The 25,638-nt window shown below is 44.7% G+C and overlaps 1 protein-coding gene and 1 non-coding gene across 2 annotated transcripts in view; both read right to left on the reverse strand.

Annotated features, from left to right (window-relative positions):
• LOC146194960 (monocarboxylate transporter 9-like) overlaps window positions 1–25,638 on the reverse strand; it is a 101,764-nt gene that overhangs the window by 18,064 nt on the left and 58,062 nt on the right. The gene's annotated exons all lie outside the window — the stretch shown is intronic.
• Window positions 2,328–2,400, reverse strand: TRNAL-CAA (transfer RNA leucine (anticodon CAA)). Its single transcript has one exon. It is a non-coding gene; the product is annotated as a tRNA-Leu (tRNA).

Consider the following 25,638-nt stretch of genomic DNA (forward strand, 5'->3'; position numbering starts at 1 on the left):
TCTGCAAGCGTACCTTTGGTATTTCGAAAAATCCACAGTTGTCTTGTCCCGAATTCACCATTCGCGCTTTAGTCTGCGTTCGGCAGTTTCAGCCGACGACCGCACGGTAAACCATTGCTTTGGCACTATTTGCCCAGCCCACTCCATGTGTAGGAAAATGTGTAGGAAAATGCACTGTGTAGGAAAATGGCGGACATGCCTAAAATATGCAGAGTGCATAACACGTTCAGGGTCAGTGCAATCTCCCTATACGCACCTGGAGCTTCATGTCAAGGACAAAAAAGGAACCAGGCGAGTATTTCTAGCATCAAACTCAAGAACATTATCGTTTTCTCACCTAAAGAAGGCTGGATCATTTTATATCAGTTTTTTCAGCCCTGTTGCAAAAGAAATGCACGCATTTTGACATCTATAAGTAGACGAAATTAAGCGCATTTTCCCATTTTCTCATCATGATAGCAGTGGTTTGGTTTGGTTGAAGCAGTTGTAAAATTTAAAACTACGGTATTTATCACGACCCTTATATGTATATATATATATATATATATATATATATATATATATATATATATATATATATATATATATATATATATATATATATATATATATACATATATATATATATGTGAAGGAAAGAAGCCAACAGTCGGCGAGGCCAAGGAAAGCGTTGGGGATGGTACTTTGTCTCTCTTTTTTTTTTAAATGTTTACTTGGATAATCTCAGAAATTATTAATGTAATCTCTAGGGGAAAGACAATTAAACACAAAGTAGAAGAAAAAACAACGTGCCGATGGTGGGAACCGAACCCACGACCTCCGAATATCGCGTCCGGTGCTCTTCCAACTGAGCTACATCGGCCGCTGTCCCCCCTGCTACTTGCTTGAGAATTTATGTTGTCTATAGCAACCTTGAGAGTTTTCACCACCGCCACCCTCAGCCATAGCGGCGGACGTGGAATGTCCTTTTTGTTACCGCCAGCGTCACGTAGACCGTGATCAATAGAGAGGGCGAAAGCTGCGCTAGAACCCTCTTACGCTACCTATGGCTTCAAGACTGCCAGAACCGAGACCCCCGTAAGCTACAAGCAGATCAATTAAGGGGAAATGAGGGTGCTCGTTATAATACATGAAGGAAAGAAGCCAACAGTCGGCGAGGCCAAGGAAAGCGTTGGGGATGGTACTTTGTCTCTTTTTTTTTAAATGTTTACTTGGATAATCTCAGAAATTATTAATGTAATCTCTTTAGGGGAAGGATATTTAAACACAAAGTAGAAGAAAAAACAACGTGCCAATGGTGGGAACCGAACCCACGACCTCCGAATATCGCGTCCGGTTTTCTTCCAACTGAGCTTCATCGGCCGCTGTCCCCCCTGCTACTTGCTTGGGAATTTATGTTGTCTATACCAACCTTGAGAGTGTTCACCAGCGCTACCCTCAGCCATAGCGGCGGACGTGGAACGTCCTTTTTGTTACCGCCAGCGTCACGTAGAACGTGATCAAGAGCGAAGGCGAAAGCTGTGCTAGAACCCTCTTACGCTACCTATGGCTTCAAGACTGCCAGAACCGAGACCCCCGTAAGCTACAAGCAGATCAATTAAGGGGAAATGAGGGTGCTCGTTATAATACATGAAGGAAAGAAGCCAACAGTCGGCGAAGCCAAGGAAAGCGTTGGGAATGGTAATTTGTCTCTTTTTTTTTAAATGTTTACTTGGATATTGTCTCTTTTTTTTTAAATGTTTACTTGGATAATCTCAGAAATTATTATTGTAATCTCTTTAGGGGAAAGATAATAAACACAAAGTAGAAGAAAAAAAAACAACATGCCGATGGTGGGAACCTAACCCACGACCTCCGAATATCGCGTCCGGTGCTCTTCCAACTGAGCTACATCGGCCGCTGTCCCCCCTGCTACTTGCTTGGGAATTTATGTTGTCTATACCAACCTTGAGAGTGTTCACCAGCGCCACCCTCAGCCATAGCGGCGGACGTGGAACGTCCTTTTTGTTACCGCCAGCCTCACGTAGAACGTGATCAAGAGCGAGGGCGAAAGCTGTGCTAGAACCCTCTTACGCTACCTATAGCTTCAAGACTGCCAGAACCGAGACCCCCGTAAGTTACAAGCAGATCAATTAAGGGGAAATGAGGGTGCTCGTTATAATACATGAAGGAAAGAAGCCAACAGTCGGCGAGGCCAAGGAAAGCGTTGGGGATGGTACTTTGTCTCTTTTTTTGTTTTAAATGTTTACTTGGGTAATCTCAGAAATTATTAATGTAATCTCTTTAGGGGGAAGATAATTAAACACAAAGTAGAAGAAAAAACAACGTGCCGATGGTGGGAACCGAACCCACGACCTCCGAATATTGCGTCCGGTGCTCTTCCAACTGAGCTACATCGGCCGCTGTCCCCCCTGCTACTTGCTTGGGAATTTATGTTGTCTATACCAACCTTGAGAGTGTTCACCAGCGCCACCCTCAGCCATAGCGGCGGAGGTGGAACGTCCTTTTTGTTACCGCCAGCATCACGTAGAACGTAATCAAGAGTGAGGGCCAAAGCTGTGCTAGAACCCTCTTACACTACCTATGGCTTCAAGACTGCCAGAACCGAGACCCCCATAAGCTACAAGCAGATCAATTAAGGGGGAATGAGGGTGCTCGTTATAATACATGAAGGAAAGAAGCCAACAGTCGGCGAGGCCAAGGAAAGCGTTGGGGATGGTACTTTGTCTCTCTTTTTTTTAAATGTTTACTTGGATAATCTCAGAAATTAATAATGTAATCTCTTTAGGGGAAAGATAATTAAACACAAAGTAGAAGAAAAAACAACGTGCCGATGGTGGGAACTGAACCCACGACCTCCGAATATCGCGTCCGGTGCTCTTCCAACTGAGCTACATCGGCCGCTGTCCCCCCTGCTACTTGCTTGGGAATTTATGTTGTCTATACCAACCTTGAGAGTGTTCACCAGCGCCACCCTCAGCCATAGCGGCGGACGTGGAACGTCCTTTTTGTTACCGCCAGCGTCACGTAGAACGTGATCAAGAGCGAGGGCAAAAGCTGTGCTAGAACCTCCTTCCGCTACCTATGGCTTCAAGACTTCCAGAACCGAGACCCCCGTAAGCTACAAGCAGATCAATTAAGGGGAAATGAGGGTGCTCGTTATAATACATGAAGGAAAGAAGCCAACAGTCGGCCAGGCCAAGGAAAGCGTTGGGGATGGTACTTTGTCTCCTTTTTTATGTTTACTTGGATAATCACAAACTTTAGTAATGTAATCTGTTAGGGGAAATATAATTAAACGCAAAGTAGAAGAAAAAACAACGTGCCGATGGTGGGAACCGAACCCACAACCTCCGAATATTGCGTCCGGTGCTCTTCCAACTGAGCTAAATCGGCCGCTGTCCCCCCTGCTACATGCTTGGGAATTTATGTTGTCTATACCAACCTTGAGAGTGTTCACCAGCGCCACCCTCAGCCATAGCGGCGGACGTGGAACGTCCTTTTTGTTACCGCCAGCGTAACGTAGAACGTGATCAAGAGCGAAGGCGAAAGCTGTGCTAGAACCCTCTTACGCTACCTATGGCAAGACTGCCAGAACCGAGACCCCCGTAAGCTACAAGCAGATCAATTAAGGGGAAATGAGGGTGCTCGTTATAATGCATGAAGGAAAGAAGCCACAGTCGGCGAGGCCAAGGAAAGCGTTGGGGGATGGTACTTTGTCTCTTTTTTTAATGTTTACTTGGATAATCTCAGAAATTATTATTGTAATCTCTTCAGGGGAAAGATAATAAACACAAAGTAGAGAAAAAAACGACGTGCCGATGGTGGGGACCGAACCCACGACCTCCGAATATCGCGTCCGGTGCTCTTCCAACTTAGATACATCGGCCGCTGTCCCCCCTGCTACTTGCTTGGGAATTTATGTTGTCTATACCAACCTTGAGAGTGTTCACCAGCGCCACCCTCAGCCATAGCGGCGGACGTGGAACGTCCTTTTTGTTACCGCCAGCGTCACGTAGAACGTGATCAAGAGCGAGGGCGAAAGCTGTGCTAGAACCTCCTTCTGCTACCTATGGCTTCAAGACTTCCAGAACCGAGACCCCTGTAAGCTACAAGCAGATCAATTAAGGGCAAATGAGGGTGCTCGTTATAATACATGAAGGAAAAAAGCCAACAGTCGGCGAGGCCAAGGAAAGCGCTGGGGATGGTACTTTGTCTCCTTTTTTATGTTTACTTGGATAATCACAAACTTTAGTAATGTAATCTGTTAGGGGAAATATAATTAAACACAAAGTAGAAGAAAAAACAACGTGCCGATGGTGGGAACCGAACCCACGACCTCCGAATATCGCGTCCGGTGCTCTTCCAACTGAGCTACATCGGTCGCTGTCCCCCCTGCTACTTGCTTGGGAATTTATGTTGTCTATACCAACCTTGAGAGTTTTCACCACCGCCACCCTCAGCCATAGCGGCGGACGTGGAACGTCCTTTTTGTTACCGCCAGCGTCATGTAGAACGTGATCAAGAGCGAGGGCGAAAGCTGTGCTAGAACCCTCTTACGCTACCTATGGCTTCAAGACTGCCAGAACCGAGACCCCCGTAAGCTACAAGCAGATCAATTAAGGGGAAATGAGGGTGCTCGTTATAATACATGAAGGAAAGAAGCCAACCGTCGGTGAGGCCAAGGAAAGCGTTGGGGATGGTACTTTGTATCTTTTTTTTTAAATGTTTACTTGGATAATCTCATGAAATTATTAATGTAATCTCTTTAGGGGAAGGATATTTAAACACAAAGTAGAAGAAAAAACAACGTGCCAATGGTGGGAACCGAACCCACGACCTCCGAATATCGCGTCCGGTTTTCTTCCAACTGAGCTACATCGGCCGCTGTCCCCCCTGCTACTTGCTTGGGAATTTATGTTGTCTATACCAACCTTGAGAGTGTTCACCAGCGCCACCCTCAGCCATAGCGGCGGAGGTGGAACGTCCTTTTTGTTACCGCCAGCATCACGTAGAACGTAATCAAGAGTGAGGGCCAAAGCTGTGCTAGAACCCTCTTACACTACCTATGGCTTCAAGACTGCCAGAACCGAGACCCCCATAAGCTACAAGCAGATCAATTAAGGGGGAATGAGGGTGCTCGTTATAATACATGAAGGAAAGAAGCCAACAGTCGGCGAGGCCAAGGAAAGCGTTGGGGATGGTACTTTGTCTCTCTTTTTTTTAAATGTTTACTTGGATAATCTCAGAAATTAATAATGTAATCTCTTTAGGGGAAAGATAATTAAACACAAAGTAGAAGAAAAAACAACGTGCCGATGGTGGGAACTGAACCCACGACCTCCGAATATCGCGTCCGGTGCTCTTCCAACTGAGCTACATCGGCCGCTGTCCCCCCTGCTACTTGCTTGGGAATTTATGTTGTCTATACCAACCTTGAGAGTGTTCACCAGCGCCACCCTCAGCCGTAGCGGCGGACGTGGAACGTCCTTTTTGTTACCGCCAGCGTCACGTAGAACGTGATCAAGAGCGAGGGCAAAAGCTGTGCTAGAACCTCCTTCCGCTACCTATGGCTTCAAGACTTCCAGAACCGAGACCCCCGTAAGCTACAAGCAGATCAATTAAGGGGAAATGAGGGTGCTCGTTATAATACATGAAGGAAAGAAGCCAACAGTCGGCCAGGCCAAGGAAAGCGTTGGGGATGGTACTTTGTCTCCTTTTTTATGTTTACTTGGATAATCACAAACTTTAGTAATGTAATCTGTTAGGGGAAATATAATTAAACGCAAAGTAGAAGAAAAAACAACGTGCCGATGGTGGGAACCGAACCCACAACCTCCGAATATTGCGTCCGGTGCTCTTCCAACTGAGCTAAATCGGCCGCTGTCCCCCCTGCTACATGCTTGGGAATTTATGTTGTCTATACCAACCTTGAGAGTGTTCACCAGCGCCACCCTCAGCCATAGCGGCGGACGTGGAACGTCCTTTTTGTTACCGCCAGCGTAACGTAGAACGTGATCAAGAGCGAAGGCGAAAGCTGTGCTAGAACCCTCTTACGCTACCTATGGCAAGACTGCCAGAACCGAGACCCCCGTAAGCTACAAGCAGATCAATTAAGGGGAAATGAGGGTGCTCGTTATAATGCATGAAGGAAAGAAGCCACAGTCGGCGAGGCCAAGGAAAGCGTTGGGGGATGGTACTTTGTCTCTTTTTTTAATGTTTACTTGGATAATCTCAGAAATTATTATTGTAATCTCTTCAGGGGAAAGATAATAAACACAAAGTAGAGAAAAAAACGACGTGCCGATGGTGGGGACCGAACCCACGACCTCCGAATATCGCGTCCGGTGCTCTTCCAACTTAGATACATCGGCCGCTGTCCCCCCTGCTACTTGCTTGGGAATTTATGTTGTCTATACCACCCTTGAGAGTGTTCACCAGCGCCACCCTCAGCCATAGCGGCGGACGTGGAACGTCCTTTTTGTTACCGCCAGCGTCACGTAGAACGTGATCAAGAGCGAGGGCGAAAGCTGTGCTAGAACCTCCTTCTGCTACCTATGGCTTCAAGACTTCCAGAACCGAGACCCCTGTAAGCTACAAGCAGATCAATTAAGGGCAAATGAGGGTGCTCGTTATAATACATGAAGGAAAAAAGCCAACAGTCGGCGAGGCCAAGGAAAGCGTTGGGGATGGTACTTTGTCTCCTTTTTTATGTTTACTTGGATAATCACAAACTTTAGTAATGTAATCTGTTAGGGGAAATATAATTAAACACAAAGTAGAAGAAAAAACAACGTGCCGATGGTGGGAACCGAACCCACGACCTCCGAATATCGCGTCCGGTGCTCTTCCAACTGAGCTACATCGGTCGCTGTCCCCCCTGCTACTTGCTTGGGAATTTATGTTGTCTATACCAACCTTGAGAGTTTTCACCACCGCCACCCTCAGCCATAGCGGCGGACGTGGAACGTCCTTTTTGTTACCGCCAGCGTCATGTAGAACGTGATCAAGAGCGAGGGCGAAAGCTGTGCTAGAACCCTCTTACGCTACCTATGGCTTCAAGACTGCCAGAACCGAGACCCCCGTAAGCTACAAGCAGATCAATTAAGGGGAAATGAGGGTGCTCGTTATAATACATGAAGGAAAGAAGCCAACCGTCGGCGAGGCCAAGGAAAGCGTTGGGGATGGTACTTTGTCTCTTTTTTTTTAAATGTTTACTTGGATAATCTCATGAAATTATTAATGTAATCTCTTTAGGGGAAGGATATTTAAACACAAAGTAGAAGAAAAAACAACGTGCCAATGGTGGGAACCGAACCCACGACCTCCGAATATCGCGTCCGGTTTTCTTCCAACTGAGCTACATCGGCCGCTGTCCCCCCTGCTACTTGCTTGGGAATTTATGTTGTCTATACCAACCTTGAGTGTGTTCACCAGCGCCACCCTCAGCCATAGCGGCGGACGTGGAACGTCCTTTTTGTTACCGCCAGCGTCACGTAGAACGTGATCAAGAGCGAAGGCGAAAGCTGTGCTAGAACCCTCTTACGCTACCTATGGCTTCAAGACTGCCAGAACCGAGACCCCCGTGAGCTACAAGCAGATCAAATAAGGGGAAATGAGGGTGCTCGTTATAATACATGAAGGAAAGAAGCCAACAGTCGGCGAAGCCAAGGAAAGCGTTGGGGATGGTAATTTGTCTCTTTTTTTTTTTAAATGTTTACTTGGATAATCTCAGAAATTATTATTGTAATCTCTTCAGGGGAAAGATAATAAACACAAAGTAGAGAAAAAAACAACGTGCCGATGGTGGGAACCGAACCCACGACCTCCGAATATCGCGTCCGGTGCTCTTCCAACTTAGCTACATCGGCCGCTGTCCCCCCTGCTACTTGCTTGGGAATTTATGTTGTCTATACCAACCTTGAGAGTGTTCACCAGCGCCACCCTCAGCCATAGCGGCGGACGTGGAACGTCCTTTTTGTTACCGCCAGCCTCACGTAGAACGTGATCAAGAGCGAGGGCGAAAGCTATGCTAGAACAATCTTACGCTACCTATAGCTTCAAGACTGCCAGAACCGAGACCCCCGTAAGTTACAAGCAGATCAATTAAGGGGAAATGAGGGTGCTCGTTTTTATACATGAAGGAAAGAAGCCAACAGTCGGCGAGGCCAAGAAAAGCGTTGGGGATGGTAGTTTGTCTCTTTGTTTTTGTTTTAAATGTTTACTTGGATAATCTCAGAAATTATTAATGTAATCTCTTTAGGGGAAAGATAATTAAACACAAAGTAGAAGAAAAAACAACGTGCCGATGGTGGGAACCGAACCCACGACCTCCGAATATCGCGTCCGGTGCTCTTCCAACTGAGCTACATCGGCCGCTGTCCCCCCTGCTACTTGCTTGGGAATTTATGTTGTCTATACCAACCTTGAGAGTGTTCACCAGCGCCACCCTCAGCCATAGCGGCGGAGGTGGAACGTCCTTTTTGTTACCGCCAGCATCACGTAGAACGTGATCAAGAATGAGGGCGAAAGCTGTGCTAGAACCCCCTTACACTACCTATGGCTTCAAGACTGCCTGAACCGAGACCCCCGTAAGTTACAAGCAGATCAATTAAGGGGCAATGAGGGTGCTCGTTATAATACATGAAGGAAAGAAGCCAACAGTCGGCGAGGCCAAGGAAAGCGTTGGGGATGGTACTTTGTCTCTTTTTTTTAAATGTTTACTTGGATAATCTCAGAAATAAATAATGTAATCTTTTTAGGGGAAAGATAATTAAACACAAAGTAGAAGAAAAAACAACGTGCCGATGGTGGGAACCGAACCCACGACCTCCGAATATCGCGTCCGGTGCTCTTCCAACTGAGCTACATCGGTCGCTGTCCCCCCTGCTACTTGCTTGGGAATTTATGTTGTCTATACCAACCTTGAGAGTGTTCACCAGCGCCACCCTCAGCCATAGCGGCGGACGTGGAACGTCCTTTTTGTTACCGCCAGCGTCACGTAGAACGTGATCAAGAGCGAGGGCGAAAGCTGTGCTAGAACCTCCTTCTGCTACCTATGGCTTCAAGACTTCCAGAACCGAGACCCCCGTAAGCTACAAGCAGATCAATTAAGGGGAAATGAGGGTGCTCGTTATAATACATGAAGGAAAGAAGCCAACCGTCGGCGAGGCCAAGGAAAGCGTTGGGGATGGTACTTTGTCTCTTTTTTTTTAAATGTTTACTTGGATAATCTCATGAAATTATTAATGTAATCTCTTTAGGGGAAGGATATTTAAACACAAAGTAGAAGAAAAAACAACGTGCCAATGGTGGGAACCGAACCCACGACCTCCGAATATCGCGTCCGGTTTTCTTCCAACTGAGCTACATCGGCCGCTGTCCCCCCTGCTACTTGCTTGGGAATTTATGTTGTCTATACCAACCTTGAGTGTGTTCACCAGCGCCACCCTCAGCCATAGCGGCGGACGTGGAACGTCCTTTTTGTTACCGCCAGCGTCACGTAGAACGTGATCAAGAGCGAAGGCGAAAGCTGTGCTAGAACCCTCTTACGCTACCTATGGCTTCAAGACTGCCAGAACCGAGACCCCCGTGAGCTACAAGCAGATCAAATAAGGGGAAATGAGGGTGCTCGTTATAATACATGAAGGAAAGAAGCCAACAGTCGGCGAAGCCAAGGAAAGCGTTGGGGATGGTAATTTGTCTCTTTTTTTTTAAATGTTTACTTGGATAATCTCAGAAATTATTATTGTAATCTCTTCAGGGGAAAGATAATAAACACAAAGTAGAGAAAAAAACAACGTGCCGATGGTGGGAACCGAACCCACGACCTCCGAATATCGCGTCCGGTGCTCTTCCAACTTAGCTACATCGGCCGCTGTCCCCCCTGCTACTTGCTTGGGAATTTATGTTGTCTATACCAACCTTGAGAGTGTTCACCAGCGCCACCCTCAGCCATAGCGGCGGACGTGGAACGTCCTTTTTGTTACCGCCAGCCTCACGTAGAACGTGATCAAGAGCGAGGGCGAAAGCTATGCTAGAACAATCTTACGCTACCTATAGCTTCAAGACTGCCAGAACCGAGACCCCCGTAAGCTACAAGCAGATCAATTAAGGGGAAATGAGGGTGCTCGTTATAATACATGAAGGAAAGAAGCCAACCGTCGGCGAGGCCAAGGAAAGCGTTGGGGATGGTACTTTGTCTCTTTTTTTTTAAATGTTTACTTGGATAATCTCAGAAATTATTAATGTTCTCTTTAGGGGAAGGATATTTAAACGCAAAGTAGAAGAAAAAACAACGTGCCAATGGTGGGAACCGAACCCACGACCTCCGAATATCGCGTCCGGTTTTCTTCCAACTGAGCTACATCGGCCGCTGTCCCCCCTGCTACTTCCTTGGGAATTTATGTTGTCTATACCAACCTTGAGAGTGTTCACCAGCTCCACCCTCAGCCATAGCGGCGGACGTGGAACGTCCTTTTTGTTACCGCCAGCGTCACGTAGAACGTGATCAAGAGCGAAGGCGAAAGCTGTGCTAGAACACTCTTACGCTACCTATGGCTTCAAGACTGCCAGAACCGAGACCCCCGTGAGCTACAAGCAGATCAAATAAGGGGAAATGAGGGTGCTCGTTATAATACATGAAGGAAAGTAGCCAACAGTCGGCGAAGCCAAGGAAAGCGTTGGGGATGGTAATTTGTCTCTTTTTTTTAAATGTTTACTTGGATAATCTCAGAAATTATTATTGTAATCTCTTCAGGGGAAAGATAATAAACACAAAGTAGAGAAAAAAACAACGTGCCGATGGTGGGAACCGAACCCACGACCTCCGAATATCGCGTCCGGTGCTCTTCCAACTTAGCTACATCGGCCGCTGTCCCCCCTGCTACTTGCTTGGGAATTTATGTTGTCTATACCAACCTTGAGAGTGTTCACCAGCGCCACCCTCAGCCATAGCGGCGGACGTGGAACGTCCTTTTTGTTACCGCCAGCCTCACGTAGAACGTGATCAAGAGCGAGGGCGAAAGCTGTGCTAGAACAATCTTACGCTACCTATAGCTTCAAGACTGCCAGAACCGAGACCCCCGTAAGCTACAAGCAGATCAATTAAGGGGAAATGAGGGTGCTCGTTATAATACATGAAGGAAAGAAGCCAACAGTCGGCGAGGCCAAGGAAAGCGTTGGGGATGGTACTTTGTCTCCTTTTTTATGTTTACTTGGATAATCACAAACTTTAGTAATGTAATCTGTTAGGGGAAATATAATTAAACACAAAGTAGAAGAAAAAACAACGTGCCGATGGTGGGAACCGAACCCACGACCTCCGAATATCGCGTCCGGTGCTCTTCCAACTGAGCTATTCGGCCGCTGTCCCCCCTGCTACTTGCTTGGGAATTTTTGTTGTCTATACCACCCTTGAGAGTGTTCACCAGCGCCACCCTCAGCCATAGCGGCGGACGTGGAACGTCCTTTTTGTTACCGCCAGCGTCACGTAGAACGTGATCAAGAGCGAGGGCGAAAGCTGTGCTAGAACCCTCTTACGCTACCTATGGCTTCAAGACTGCCAGAACCGAGACCCCCGTAAGCTACAAGCAGATCAATTAAGGGGAAATGAGGGTGCTCGTTATAATACATGAAGGAAAGAAGCCAATAGTCGGCGAGGCCAAGGAAAGTGTTGGGGATGGTACTTTGCCTCTTTTTTTTTAAATGTTTACTTGGATAGTCTCAGAAATTATTAATGTAATCTCTTTAGGGGAAAGATAATTAAACACTAAGTAGAAGAGAAAACAACGTGCCGATGGTGGGAACCGAACACACGACCTCCGAATATCGCGTCCTGTGCTCTTCCAACTGAGCTCACATCGGCCGCTGTCCCCCCTGTACTTGCTGGGGAATTTATGTTGTCTATACCAACCTTGAGAGTGTTCACCAGTGCCACCCACAGCCATAGCGGCGGACGTGGAACGTCCTTTTTGTTACCGCCAGCGTCACGTAGAACGTGATCAAGAGCGAGGGCGAAAGCTGCGCTAGAACCCTCTTACGCTACCTATGGCTTCCTATGGCTACCTATGGCAGTGCAGATGACTGCATACGTGTAAACAGTAGGCTAGGCTCCATTATGCTCACTCCTACATCACCTGATGAAATTGAAAAAATAATAGGAAATCTAAAAAATCCTGTCGCCTGCGGTGATGACGGATTAAAGGCATTGCCTATTAAGCATGTGTCGTTCTTAATAAGTCCTATATGATCGCACGTAATAAACCATATGCTTCTTAGCGGAGATTTCCCCGACGATTTGAAAATTGCAAAAGTTACACCTATCTATAAAGGCGGTAGTGAGACTAACTTAAGAAACTATAGGCCAGTTTCGGTTCTGACTGTTTTTTCGAAGGTATTTGAAAACGTCATCAACATCAGGCTAAGCGATTTTTTTAAGAAACACCGAGTAATAACAGAATCTCAGTATGGTTTTCAAGCGAACAAATCAGCAGAGCAAGCACTTATTGTCATCAAGGATAAGATAATTGAAAATATAGAAAAAAAATGCTTACTCTTGGCTTATTTCTAGATTTGAGCAAAGCCTTCGACACTGTTCAACATGATATTTTGCTAAGAAAGCTGGAAAAATATGGCATCAGAGGAGTGGCGCTAAAACTGATTCGTAGTTATTTGGAGAAACGATATCAATATGTGTGTATCAATAATTAGTGCTCAAGCAAACTAGAAGTGCAACATGGCGTTCCACAGGGCTCCATTTTGGGACCCCTGCTTTTTCTTGTTTATATAAATGACATTACCGCAATAACTGGATCCCCACAAATAATAATGTATGCAGACGATACTAATGTTTTTTTCACCGGAGAAAATGCGCAGGATATACAGAACTCTGCAAACGATTACTTAATAGAGTTATCTAAATGGCTTCAAAGAAACCGCTGGAGTCTAAATATAAATAAAAGGAAGTACATAATATTTAGACCAATAAATAAACAAGGCTGCAACTCGGTGAGCATTAGGTTTGAAGGACGCTTGTTGGAACAAGTTACAGAACAAAAGTTTCTTGGTGTTTGGTTCAGCCACGACCTCTCATGGAATACCCATGTTAGTAAACTTAAATCAACCTTGTCTCGTACCATTGGGTGTATTTATAATGTTCAACATTTGATACCCAGACGCCATAACAAGCACTGTACTATTCTCTAGTCTACTCCAAAATAAGCTATGGTGTTTTTGTTTGGGGAACGACAACAAACTCTAACTACAATAAACTTAATGTATTACAAAGACAAATATTACGTATATTGGAAGATTACGCAGGTAATAAACAGTCTTTGAGAACACAACCATTGTTTGTCAAATATAATATGTTGAAGGCTGACCAGGTGTACTTCTTCAAACTATTGCAATGGATCCATAAACACAAGCTACATATTTCCCCAGCACATACTTCAAGCTCATACAACATTCGGAACCCAAAACGAAAAATGCCGCAAGTTAGAACCAATTACGGAAGGCAAGCACTGGATTTTCAAATAACTAATGCATTGAACAGCAACGATATGCAGGTAAACTTTAATATGGGTCTCAAAAATTTTAAAAAGTACTGTAGGAATTTTCTTGTGAACAGTAATATTCAGTTCTGATTGGCGTAAATTATTGCAAAATGTGTTCATGCGTTCTATGATCTCTCGCCATGTCCTTGTCATTTCTTACAATTTTAGTGTACTTCTGTGAAACTGTACTGTAGCGTATTGGTTACACGATGCATGTCATGGTTATGTGTGATGATTTGCTGATTGCTGATTGGAAACCGGTTTGTTGTCCAATGGCCTATTGTTATAGACATCATGTTCGCGATACATCATTAATTTATTGTTATTTTGTACTTATCGTTGTTTTGCATATCAAAGTGTTTGTGACTGCATGTCAATCTCGCAGTGACGAGTCCCGTTTAGTACCCACATAGACTGCTTGACCGAACTTTGTTTTAATATTTTTGTTTGTGTACATTGTGTAAGGGGGCCGAGGCGCTTGTCAGGTGCGTTGTCGCCTTTAGCCTCGGCCCCCTCTTAGACAGTGTCTAAGGAATCAATAAAGAAAGAAAGAAAGAAATAAAGAAAGAAGGAAAGAAAGAAGGAAAGAAAGAAAGACTGCCAGAACCGAGACCCCCGTAAGCTACAAGCAGATAAATTAAGGGGAAATGAGGGTGCTCGTTATAATACATGAAGGAAAGAAGCCAACAGTCGGCGAGGCCAAGGAAAGCGTTGGGGGATGGTACTTTGTCTCTTTTTTTAATGTTTACTTGGATAATCTCAGAAATTATTAATGTAATCTCTTTAGGGGAAGGATATTTAAACACAAAGTAGAAGAAAAACAACGTGCCACTGGTGGGAACCGAACCCACGACCTCCGAATATCGCGTCCGGTTTTCTTCCAACTGAGCTACATCGGCTGCTGTCCCCCCTGCTACTTGCTTGGGAATTTTTGTTGTCTATACCACCCTTGAGAGTGTTCACCAGCGCCACCCTCAGCCATAGCGGCGGACGTGGAACGTCCTTTTTGTTACCGCCAGCGTCACGTAGAACGTGATCAAGAGCGAGGGCGAAAGCTGTGCTAGAACCCTCTTACGCTACCTATGGCTTCAAGACTGCCAGAACCGAGACCCCCGTAAGCTACAAGCAGATCAATTAAGGGGAAATGAGGGTGCTCGTTATAATACATGAAGGAAAGAAGCCAATAGTCGGCGAGGCCAAGGAAAGTGTTGGGGATGGTACTTTGTCTCTTTTTTTTTAAATGTTTACTTAGATAATCTCAGAAATTATTAATGTAATCTCTTTAGGGGAAAGATAATTAAACACTAAGTAGAAGAGAAAACAACGTGCCGATGGTGGGAACCGAACACACGACCTCCGAATATTGCGTCCGGTGCTCTTCCAACTGAGCTCACATCGGCCGCTGTCCCCCCTGCTACTTGCTTGGGAATTTATGTTGTCTATACCAACCTTGAGAGTGTTCACCAGCGCCACCCTCAGCCATAGCGGCGGACGTGGAACGTCCTTTTTGTTACCGCCAGCGTCACGTAGAACGTGATCAAGAGCGACGGCGAAAGCTGCGCTAGAACCCTCTTACGCTACCTATGGCTTCCTATGGCTACCTATGGCAGTGCAGATGACTGCATACGTGTAAACAGTTGGCCAGGCTCCATTATGCTCACTCCTACATCACCTGATGAAATTGAAAAAATAATAGGAAATCTAAAAAATCCTGTCGCCTGCGGTGATGACGGATTAAAGGCATTGCCTATTAAGCATGTGTCGTTCTTAATAAGTCATATCTGATCGCACGTAATAAACCATATGCTTCTTAGCGGAGATTTCCCCGACGATTTGAAAATTGCAAAAGCTACACCTATCTATAAAGGCGGTAGTGAGACTAACTTAAGTAACTATAGGCCAGTTTTGGTTCTGACTGTTTTTTCGAAGGTATTTGAAAACGTCATCAACATCAGGCTAAGCGATTTTTTTAAGAAACACCGAGTAATAACAGAATCTCAGTATGGTTTTCAAGCGAACAAATCAGCAGAGCAAGCACTTATTGTCATCAAGGATAAGATAATTGAAAATATAGAAAAAAAATGCTTACTCTTGACTTATTTCTAGATTTGAGCAAAGCCTTCGACACTGTTCAACATGATATTTTGCTAAGAAAGCTGGAAAAATATGGCATCAGAGGAGTGGCGCTAAAACTGATTCGTAGTTATTTGGAGAAACGATATCAATATGTGTGTATCAATAATTGGTCCTCAAGCAAACTAGAAGTGCAACATGGCGTTCCACAGGGCTCCATTTTGGGACCCCTGCTTTTTCTTGTTTATATAAATGACATTACCGCAATAACTGGATCCCCACAAATAATAATGTATGCAGACGATACTAATGTTTTTTTCACCGGAGAAAATGCGCAGGATATACAGAACTCTGCAAACGATTACTTAATCGAGTTATCTAAATGGCTTCAAAGAAACCGCTGGAGTCTAAATATAAATAAAAGGAAGTACATAATATTTAGACCAATAAATAAACAAGGCTGCAACTCGGTGAGCATTGGGTTTGAAGGACGCTTGTTGGAACAAGTTACAGAACAAAAGTTTCTTGGTGTTTGGTTCAGCCACGACCTCTCATGGAATACCCATGTTAGTAAACTTAAATCAACCTTGTCTCGTACCATTGGGTGTATTTATAATGTTCAACATTTGATACCCAGACGCCATAACAAGCACTGTACTATTCTCTAGTCTACTCCAAAATAAGCTATGGTGTTTTGGTTTGGGGAGCGACAACAAACTCTAACTACAATAAACTTAATGTATTACAAAGACAAATATTACGTATATTGGAAGATTACGCAGGTAATAAACAATCTTTGAGAACACAACCATTGTTTGTCAAATATAATATGTTGAAGGCTGACCAGGTGTACTTCTTCAAACTATTGCAATGGATCCATAAACACAAGCTACATATTTCCCCAGCACATACTTCAAGCTCATACAACATTCGGAACCCAAAACGAAAAATGCCGCAAGTTAGAACCAATTACGCAAGGCAAGCACTGGATTTTCAAATAACTAATGCATTGAACAGCAACGATATGCAGGTAAACTTTAATATGGGTCTCAAAAATTTTAAAAAGTACTGTAGGAATTTTCTTGTGAACAGTAATATTCAGTTCTGATTGGCGTAAATTATTGCAAAATGTGTTCATGCGTTCTATGATCTCTCGCCATGTCCTTGTCATTTCTTACAATTTTAGTGTACTTCTGTGAAACTGTACTGTAGCGTATTGGTTACACGATGCATGTCATGGTTATGTGTGATGATTTGCTGATTGCTGATTGGAAACCGGTTTGTTGTCCAATGGCCTATTGTTATAGACATCATGTTCGCGATACATCATTAATTTATTGTTATTTTGTACTTATCGTTGTTTTGCATATCAAAGTGTTTGTGACTGCATGTCAATCTCGCAGTGACGAGTCCCGTTTAGTACCCACATAGACTGCTTGACCGAAATTTGTTTTAATATTTTTGTTTGTGTACATTGTGTAAGGGGGCCGAGGCGCTTGTCAGGTGCGTTGTCGCCTTTAGCCTCGGCCCCCTCTTAGACAGTGTCTAAGGAATCAATAAAGAAAGAAAGAAAGAAATAAAGAAAGAAGGAAAGAAAGAAAGACTGCCAGAACCGAGACCCCCGTAAGCTACAAGCAGATAAATTAAGGGGAAATGAGGGTGCTCGTTATAATACATGAAGGAAAGAAGCCAACAGTCGGCGAGGCCAAGGAAAGCGTTGGGGATGGTACTTTGTCTCTTTTTTTTAAAATGTTTACTTGGATAATCTCAGAAATTATTAATGTAATCTCTTTAGGGGAGAGATAATTAAACACAAAGTAGAAATAAAAACAACGTGCCGACGGTGGCAACCGAACCCACGACCTCCGAATATCGCGTCCGGTGCTCTTCCAACTGAGCTACATCGGCCGCTGTCCCCCCTGCTACTTGCTTGGGAATTTATGTTGTCTATACAAACCTTGAGAGTGTTCACCAGCGCCACTCTCAGCCATAGCGGCGGACGTGGAACGTCCTTTTTGTTACCGCCAGCTTTACGTAGAACGTGATCAAGAGCGAGGGCGAAAACTGTGCTAGAACCCTCTTACGCTACCTATGGCTTCAAGACTGCCAGAACCGATACCCCCGTAAGGTACAAGCAGATCAATTAAGGGGAAATGAGGGCGCTCGTTATAATACATGAAGGAAAGAAGCCAACAGTCGGCGAGGCCAAGGAAAGCGTTGGGGATGGTACTTTGTTTCTATTTTTAAATGTTTACTTGGATAATCTCAGAAATTATTAATGTAATCTCTTTAGGGGAAGGATAATTAAACACAAAGTAGAAGAAAAAACAACGTGCCGATGGTGGGAACCGAACCCACGTCCTCCGAATATCGCGTCCGGTGCTCTTCCAACTGAGCTACATCGGCCGCTGTCCCCCCTGCTGCTTGCTTGGGAATTTATGTTGTCTATACCAACCTTGAGAGTTTTCACCACCGCCACCCTCAGCCATAGCGGCGGACGTGGAACGTCCTTTTTGTTACCGCCAGCGTCACGTAGAACGTGATCAAGAGCGAGGGCGAAAGCTGTGCTAGAACCCTCTTACGCTACCTATGGCTTCAAGACTGCCAGAACCGAGACCCCCGTAAGTTACAAGCAGATCAATTGAGGGGAAATGAGGGTGCTCGTTATAATACATGAAGGAAAGAAGCCAACAGTCGGCGAAGCCAAGGAAAGCGTTGGGGATGGTAATTTGTCTCTTTTTTTTAAATGTTTACTTGGATAGTCTCACAAATTGTTAATGTAATCTCTTTAGGGGAAAGATAATTAAACACAAAGTAGAAGAAAAAACAACGTGCCGATGGTGGGAACCGAACCCGCGACCTCCGAATATCGCGTCCGGTGCTCTTCCAACTGAGCTACTTCGGCCGCTGTCCCCCCTGCTACTTGCTTGGGAATTTATGTTGTCTATACCAACCTTGAGAGTGTTCACCAGCGCCACCCTCAGCCATAGCGGCGGACGTGGAACGTCCTTTTTGTTACCGCCAGCGTCACGTAGAACGTGATCAAGAGCGAGGGCGAAAGCTGTGCTAGAACCCTCTTACGCTACCTATGGCTTCAAGACTGCCAGAACCGAGACCCCCATAAGCTACAAGCAGATCAATTAAGGGGAAATTAGGGTGCTCGTTATAATACATGAAGGAAAGAAGCCAATAGTCGGCGAGGCCAAGGAAAGTGTTGGGGATGGTACTTTGTCTCTTTTTTTTTAAATGTTTACTTGGATAATCTCAGAAATTATTAATGTAATCTCTTTAGGGGAAAGATAATTAAACACTAAGTAGAAGAGAAAACAACGTGCCGATGGTGGGAACCGGACCCACGACCTCCGAATATCGCGTCCGGTGCTCTTCCAACTGAGCTCACATCGGCCGCTGTCCCCCCTGTACTTGCTTGGGAATTTATGTTGTCTATACCAACCTTGAGAGTGTTCACCAGTGCCACCCTCAGCCATAGCGGCGGACGTGGAACGTCCTTTTTGTTACCGCCAGCGTCACGTAGAACGTGATCAAGAGCGAGGGCGAAAGCTGCGCTAGAACCCTCTTACGCTACCTATGGCTTCCTATGGCTACCTATGGCAGTGCAGATGACTGCATACGTGTAAACAGTGGGCTAGGCTCCATTATGCTCACTCCTACATCACCTGATGAAATTGAAAAAATAATAGGAAATCTAAAAAATCCTGTCGCCTGCGGTGATGACGGATTAAAGGCATTGCCTATTAAGCATGTGTCGTTCTTAATAAGTCCTATATGATCGCACGTAATAAACCATATGCTTCGTAGCGGAGATTTCCCCGACGATTTGAAAATTGCAAAAGTTACACCTATCTATAAAGGCGGTAGTGAGACTAACTTAAGTAACTATAGGCCAGTTTCGGTTCTGACTGTTTTTTCGAAGGTATTTGAAAACGTCATCAACATCAGGCTAAGCGATTTTTTTAAGAAACACCGAGTAATAACAGAATCTCAGTATGGTTTTCAAGCGAACAAATCAGCAGAGCAAGCACTTATTGTCATCAAGGATAAGATAATTGAAAATATAGAAAAAAAATGCTTACTCTTGGCTTATTTCTAGATTTGAGCAAAGCCTTCGACACTTGTCAACATGATATTTTGCTAAGAAAGCTGGAAAAATATGGCATCAGAGGAGTGGCGCTAAAACTGATTCGTAGTTATTTGGAGAAACGATATCAATATGTGTGCATCAATAATTGGTCCTCAAGCAAACTAGAAGTGCAACATGGCGTTCCACAGGGCTCCATTTTGGGACCCCTGCTTTTTCTTGTTTATATAAATGACATTACCGCAATAACTGGATCCCCACAAATAATAATGTATGCAGACGATACTAATGTTTTTTTCACCGGAGAAAATGCGCAGGATATACAGAACTCTGCAAACGATTACTTAATAGAGTTATCTAAATGGCTTCAAAGAAACCGCTGGAGTCTAAATATAAATAAAATGAAGTACATAATATTTAGACCAATGAATAAACAAGGCTGCAACTCGGTGAGCATTAGGTTTGAAGGACGCTTGTTGGAACAAGTTACAGAACAAAAGTTTCTTGGTGTTTGGTTCAGCCACGACCTCTCATGGAATACCCATGTTAGTAAACTTAAATCAACCTTGTCTCGTACCATTGGGTGTATTTATAAAGTTCAACATTTGATACCCAGACGATATAACAAGCACTGTACTATTCTCTAGTCTACTCCAAAATAAGCTATGGTGTTTTGGTTTGGGGAGCGACAACAAACTCTAACTACAATAAACTTAATGTATTACAAAGACAAATATTACGTATATTGGAAGATTACGCAGGTAATAAACAGTCTTTGAGAACACAACCATTGTTTGTCAAATATAATATGTTGAAGGCTGACCAGGTGTACTTCTTCAAACTATTGCAATGGATCCATAAACACAAGCTACATATTTCCCCAGCACATACTTCAAGCTCATACAACATTCGGAACCCAAAACGAAAAATGCCGCAAGTTAGAACCAATTACGGAAGGCAAGCACTGGATTTTCAAATAACTAATGCATTGAACAGCAACGATATGCAGGTAAACTTTAATATGGGTCTCAAAAATTTTAAAAAGTACTGTAGGAATTTTCTTGCGAACAGTAATATTCAGTTCTGATTGGCGTAAATTATTGCAAAATGTGTTCATGCGTTCTATGATCTCTCGCCATGTCCTTGTCATTTCTTACAATTTTAGTGTACTTCTGTGAAACTGTACTGTAGCGTATTGGTTACACGATGCATGTCATGGTTATGTGTGATGATTTGCTGATTGCTGATTGGAAACCGGTTTGTTGTCCACTGGCCTATTGTTATAGACATCATGTTCGCGATACATCATTAATTTATTGTCATTTTGTACTTATCGTTGTTTTGCATATCAAAGTGTTTGTGACTGCATGTCAATCTCGCAGTGACGAGTCCCGTTTAGTACCCACATAGACTGCTTGACCGAAATTTGTTTTAATATTTTTGTTTGTGTACATTGTGTAAGGGGGCCGAGGCGCTTGTCAGGTGCGTTGTCGCCTTTAGCCTCGGCCCCCTCTTAGACAGTGTCTAAGGAATCAATAAAGAAAGAAAGAAAGAAAGAAAGAAAGAAAGAAAGAAAGAAAGAAAGAAAGAAAGAAAGAAGGAAAGAAAGAAAGACTGCCAGAACCAAGACCCCTGTAAGCTACAAGCAGATAAATTAAGGGGAAATGAGGGTGCTCGTTATAATACATGAAGGAAAGAAGCCAACAGTCGGCGAGGCCAAGGAAAGCGTTGGGGATGGTACTTTGTCTCTTTTTTTTAAATGTTTACTTGGATAATCTCAGAAATTATTAATGTAATCTCTTTAGGGGAGAGATAATTAAACACAAAGTAGAAATAAAAACAACGTGCCGATGGTTGCAACCGAACCCACGACCTCCGAATATCGCGTCCGGTGCTCTTCCAACTGAGCTACATCGGCCGCTGTCCCCCCTGCTACTTGCTTGGGAATTTATGTTGTCTATACCAACCTTGAGAGTGTTCACCAGCGCCACCCTCAGCCATAGCGGCGGACGTGGAACGTCCTTTTTGTTACCGCCAGCGTCACGTACAACGTGATCAAGAGCGAGGGCGAAAGCTGTGCTAGAACCCTCTTACGCTACCTATGGCTTAAAGACTGCCAGAACCGAGACCCCCGTAAGCTACAAGCAGATCAATTAAGGGGGAATGAGGGTGCTCGTTATAATACATGAAGGAAAGAAGCCAACAGTCGGCGAGGCCAAGGAAAGCGTTGGAGTTGGTACTTTGTCTCTTTTTTTTTTAAATGTTTACTTGGATAATCTCAGAAATTATTAATGTAATTTCTTTAGGGGAAAGATAATTAAACACAAAGTAGAAGAAACAACAACGCGCCGATGGTGGGAACCGAACCCACGACCTCCGAATATCGCGTCCGGAGCTCTTCCAACTGAGCTGCATCGGCCGCTGTCCCCCCTGCTACTCGCTTGGGAATTTATGTTGTCTATACCAACCTTGAGAGTGTTCACCAGCGCCACCCTCAGCCATAGCGGCGGACGTGGAACGTCCTTTTTGTTACCGCCAGAGTCACGTAGAACGTGATCAAGAGCGAGGGCGAAAGCTGTGCTAGAACCCTCTTATGCTACCTATGGCTTCAAGACTGCCAGAACCGAAACCCCCGTAAGCTACAAGCAGATAAATTAAGGGGAAATGAGGGTGCTCGTTATAATACATCAAGGAAAGAAGCCAACAGTCGGCGAGACCAAGGAAACCGTTGGGCATGGTACTTTGTCTCTTTTTTTTTAAATGTTTACTTGGATAATCTCAGCAATTAATAATGTAATCTCTTTAGTGGAAAGATAATTAAACACAAAGAAGAAGAAAAAACAACGTGCCGATGGTGGGAACACTCTCAAGGTTGGTATAGACAACATAAATAAAACAACGTGCCGATGGTGGGAACACTCTCAAGGTTGGTATAGACAACATAAATTCCCAAGCAAGTAGCAGGGGGGGGGACAGCGGCCGATGTAGCTCAGTTGGAAGAGCACCGGGCCCGATATTCGGAGGTCGTGGGTTCGTTTCCCACCATCGGCACGTTGTTTTTTCTTCTACTTTGTGTTTAATTATCTTTCCCCTAAAGGGATTACAATAATAATTTTTGAGATTATCCAAGTAAACATTTAAAAAAGGAGACAAAGTACCATCCCCCAACGCTTCCCTTGGCCTCGCCGACTGTTGGCTTCTTTCCTTCATATATTATAACGAGCACCCTCATTTCCCCTTAATTGATCTGCTTGTAGCTTACGGGGGTCTCGGTTCTCGCAGTCTTGAAGCCATAGGTAGCGTAAGAGGGTTCTAGCACAGCTTTCACCCTCGCTCTTGATCACGTTCGACGTGACGCTGGCGGTAACAAAAAGGACGTTCCACGTCCACCGCTATGGCTGAGGGTGGCGCTGGTGAACACTCTCAAGGTTAGTATAGACAACATAAATTCCCAAGCAAGTAGCAGGGGGGACAGCGGCCGATGTAGCTCAGTTGCAAGAGCACGGGACGCGATATTCGGAGGACGTGGGTTCGGTTCCCACCATCGGCACGTTGTTTTTTCTTCTATTTTGTGTTTAATTATCTTTCCCCTAAAAAGATTACATTATTAATTTCTGAGATTATCCAAGTAAACATTTAAAAAAAAAGAGACAAAGTACCATCCTCAACGCTTTCCTTGGCCTCGCCGACTGTTGGCTTCTTTCCTTCATGTATTATAACAAGCACCCTCATTTCCCCTTAATTGATCCGCTTGTAGCTTACGGGGGTCTCGGTTCTGGCAGTCTTGAAGCCATAGGTAGCGTAAGAGGGTTCTAGCACAGCTTTCGCCCTTGCTCTTGATCACGTTCTACGTGACGCTGGCGGTAACAAAGGACGTTCTACGTTTGCCGCTATGGCTGAGTGTGGCGCTGGTGAACACTCTCAAGGTTCGTATACAGACAACATAAATACCCAAGCAAGTAGCAGGGGGGACAGCGGCCGATATAGCTCAGTTGGAAGAGCACAGGACTCGATATTCGGAGGTCGTGGGTTCGGTTCCTACCATCGGCACGTTGTTTTTTCTTCTACTTTGTGTTTAATTATCCTTCCCCTAAACAGATTACGTTACTAATTTCTGTGATCATCTAAGCAAACATTAAAAAAAGACAAAAGTTCCATCCCCAATGCTTTCCTTGGCCTCGCCGACTGTTGGCTTATTTCCTTATGTATTATAACGAGTCCCCTCATTCCCCCTAATTGATCTGCTTGTAGCTTACGGGGGTCTCGGTTCTGGCAGTCTTGAAGCCATAGGTAGCGTAAGAGGGTTCTAGCACAGCTTTCGCCCTCGCTCTTGATCACGTTTTACGTGACGCTGGCCGTAACAAAGGACGTTCTACGTCCGCCGCTATGGCTGAGGGTGGCGCTGGTGAACACTCTCAAGGTTCGTATACAGACAACATAAATACTCAAGCAAGCAGCAGGGGGTACAGCGGCCGATGTAGCTGAGTTGGAAGAGCACCGGACGCGATATTCGGAGGTCGTGGGTTCGGTTCCCACCATCGGCACGTTGTTTTTTCTTCTACCTTTTGTTTATTTATCTTTCCCCTAAACAGATTACATTACTAATTTCTGTGATTATCTAAGCAAACATTAAAAAAAAAGACATAAAAGTTCCATCCCCAATGCTTTCCTTGGCCTCGCCGACTGTTGGCTTCTTTCCTTCATAGATTATAACGAGCACCCTCATTTCCCCTTAATTGATCTGCTTGTAGCTTACGGGGGTCTCGGTTCTGGCAGTCTTGAAGCCATAGGTAGCGTAAGAGGGTTCTAGCAAAGCTTTCGCCCTCGCTCTTGATCACGTTCTATGTGCCGCTGGCAGTAACAAAGGACGTTCTACGTCCGCCGCTATGGCTGAGGGTGGCGCTGGTGAACACTCTCAATGTTCGTTTACAGACAACATAAATACTCAAGCAAGTAGCAGTCGGGACAGCGGCCGATGTAGCTCAGCTGGAAGAGCACAGGACGCGATATTCGGAGGTCGTGGGTTCGGTTCCCACCATCGGCACGTTGTTTTTTCTTCTACCTTGTGTTTATTTATCTTTCCCCTAAACAGATTACATTACTAATTTCTGTGATTATCTAAGCAAACATTAAAAAAAAGACATAAAAGTTCCATCCCCAATGCTTTCCTTGGCCTCGCCGACTGTTGGCTTCTTTCCTTCATGTATTATAACGAGCACCCTCATTTCCCCTTAATTGATCTGCTTGTAGCTTACGGGGGTCTCGGTTCTGGCAGTCTTGAAGCCATAGGTAGCGTAAGAGGGTTCTAGCACAGCTTTCGCCCTCGCTTTTGATCACGTTCTACGTGACGCTGGCGGTAACAAAGGACGTCCTACGTCCGCCGCTATGGCTGAGTGTGGCGCTGGTGAACACTCTCAAGGTTCGTATATAGACAACATAAATACCCAAGCAAGTAGCAGGGGGGACAGCGGCCGATGTAGCTCAGTTGGAAGAGCACCGGACGCGATATTCGGAGGTCGTGGGTTCGGTTCCCACCATCGGCACGTTGTTTTTTCTTCTTCTTTGTGTTTAATTATCCTTCCCCTAAACAGATTACATTACTAATTTCTGTGATTATCTAAGCAAACATTAAAAAAAGACATAAAAGTTCCATACCCAATGCTTTCCTTGGCCTCGCCGACTGTTGGCTTCTTTCCTTCATGTATTAAAAAGAGCACCCTCATTTCCCTTTAATTGATCTGCTTGTAGCTTACGGGGGTCTCGGTTCTGGCAGTCTTGAAGCCAAAGGTAGCGTAAGAGGGTTCTAGCACAGCTTTCGCCCTCGCTCTTGATCAGGTTCTACGTGACGCTGGTGGTAACAAAGGACGTTCTACGTCCGCCGCTATGGCTGAGGGTGGCGCTGGTGAACAC

Source organism: Amblyomma maculatum, chromosome 3, assembly GCF_055883805.1.
Source record: "Amblyomma maculatum isolate TAMU_Amacu chromosome 3, ASM5588380v1, whole genome shotgun sequence".
NCBI lineage: Eukaryota > Metazoa > Arthropoda > Arachnida > Ixodida > Ixodidae > Amblyomma > Amblyomma maculatum.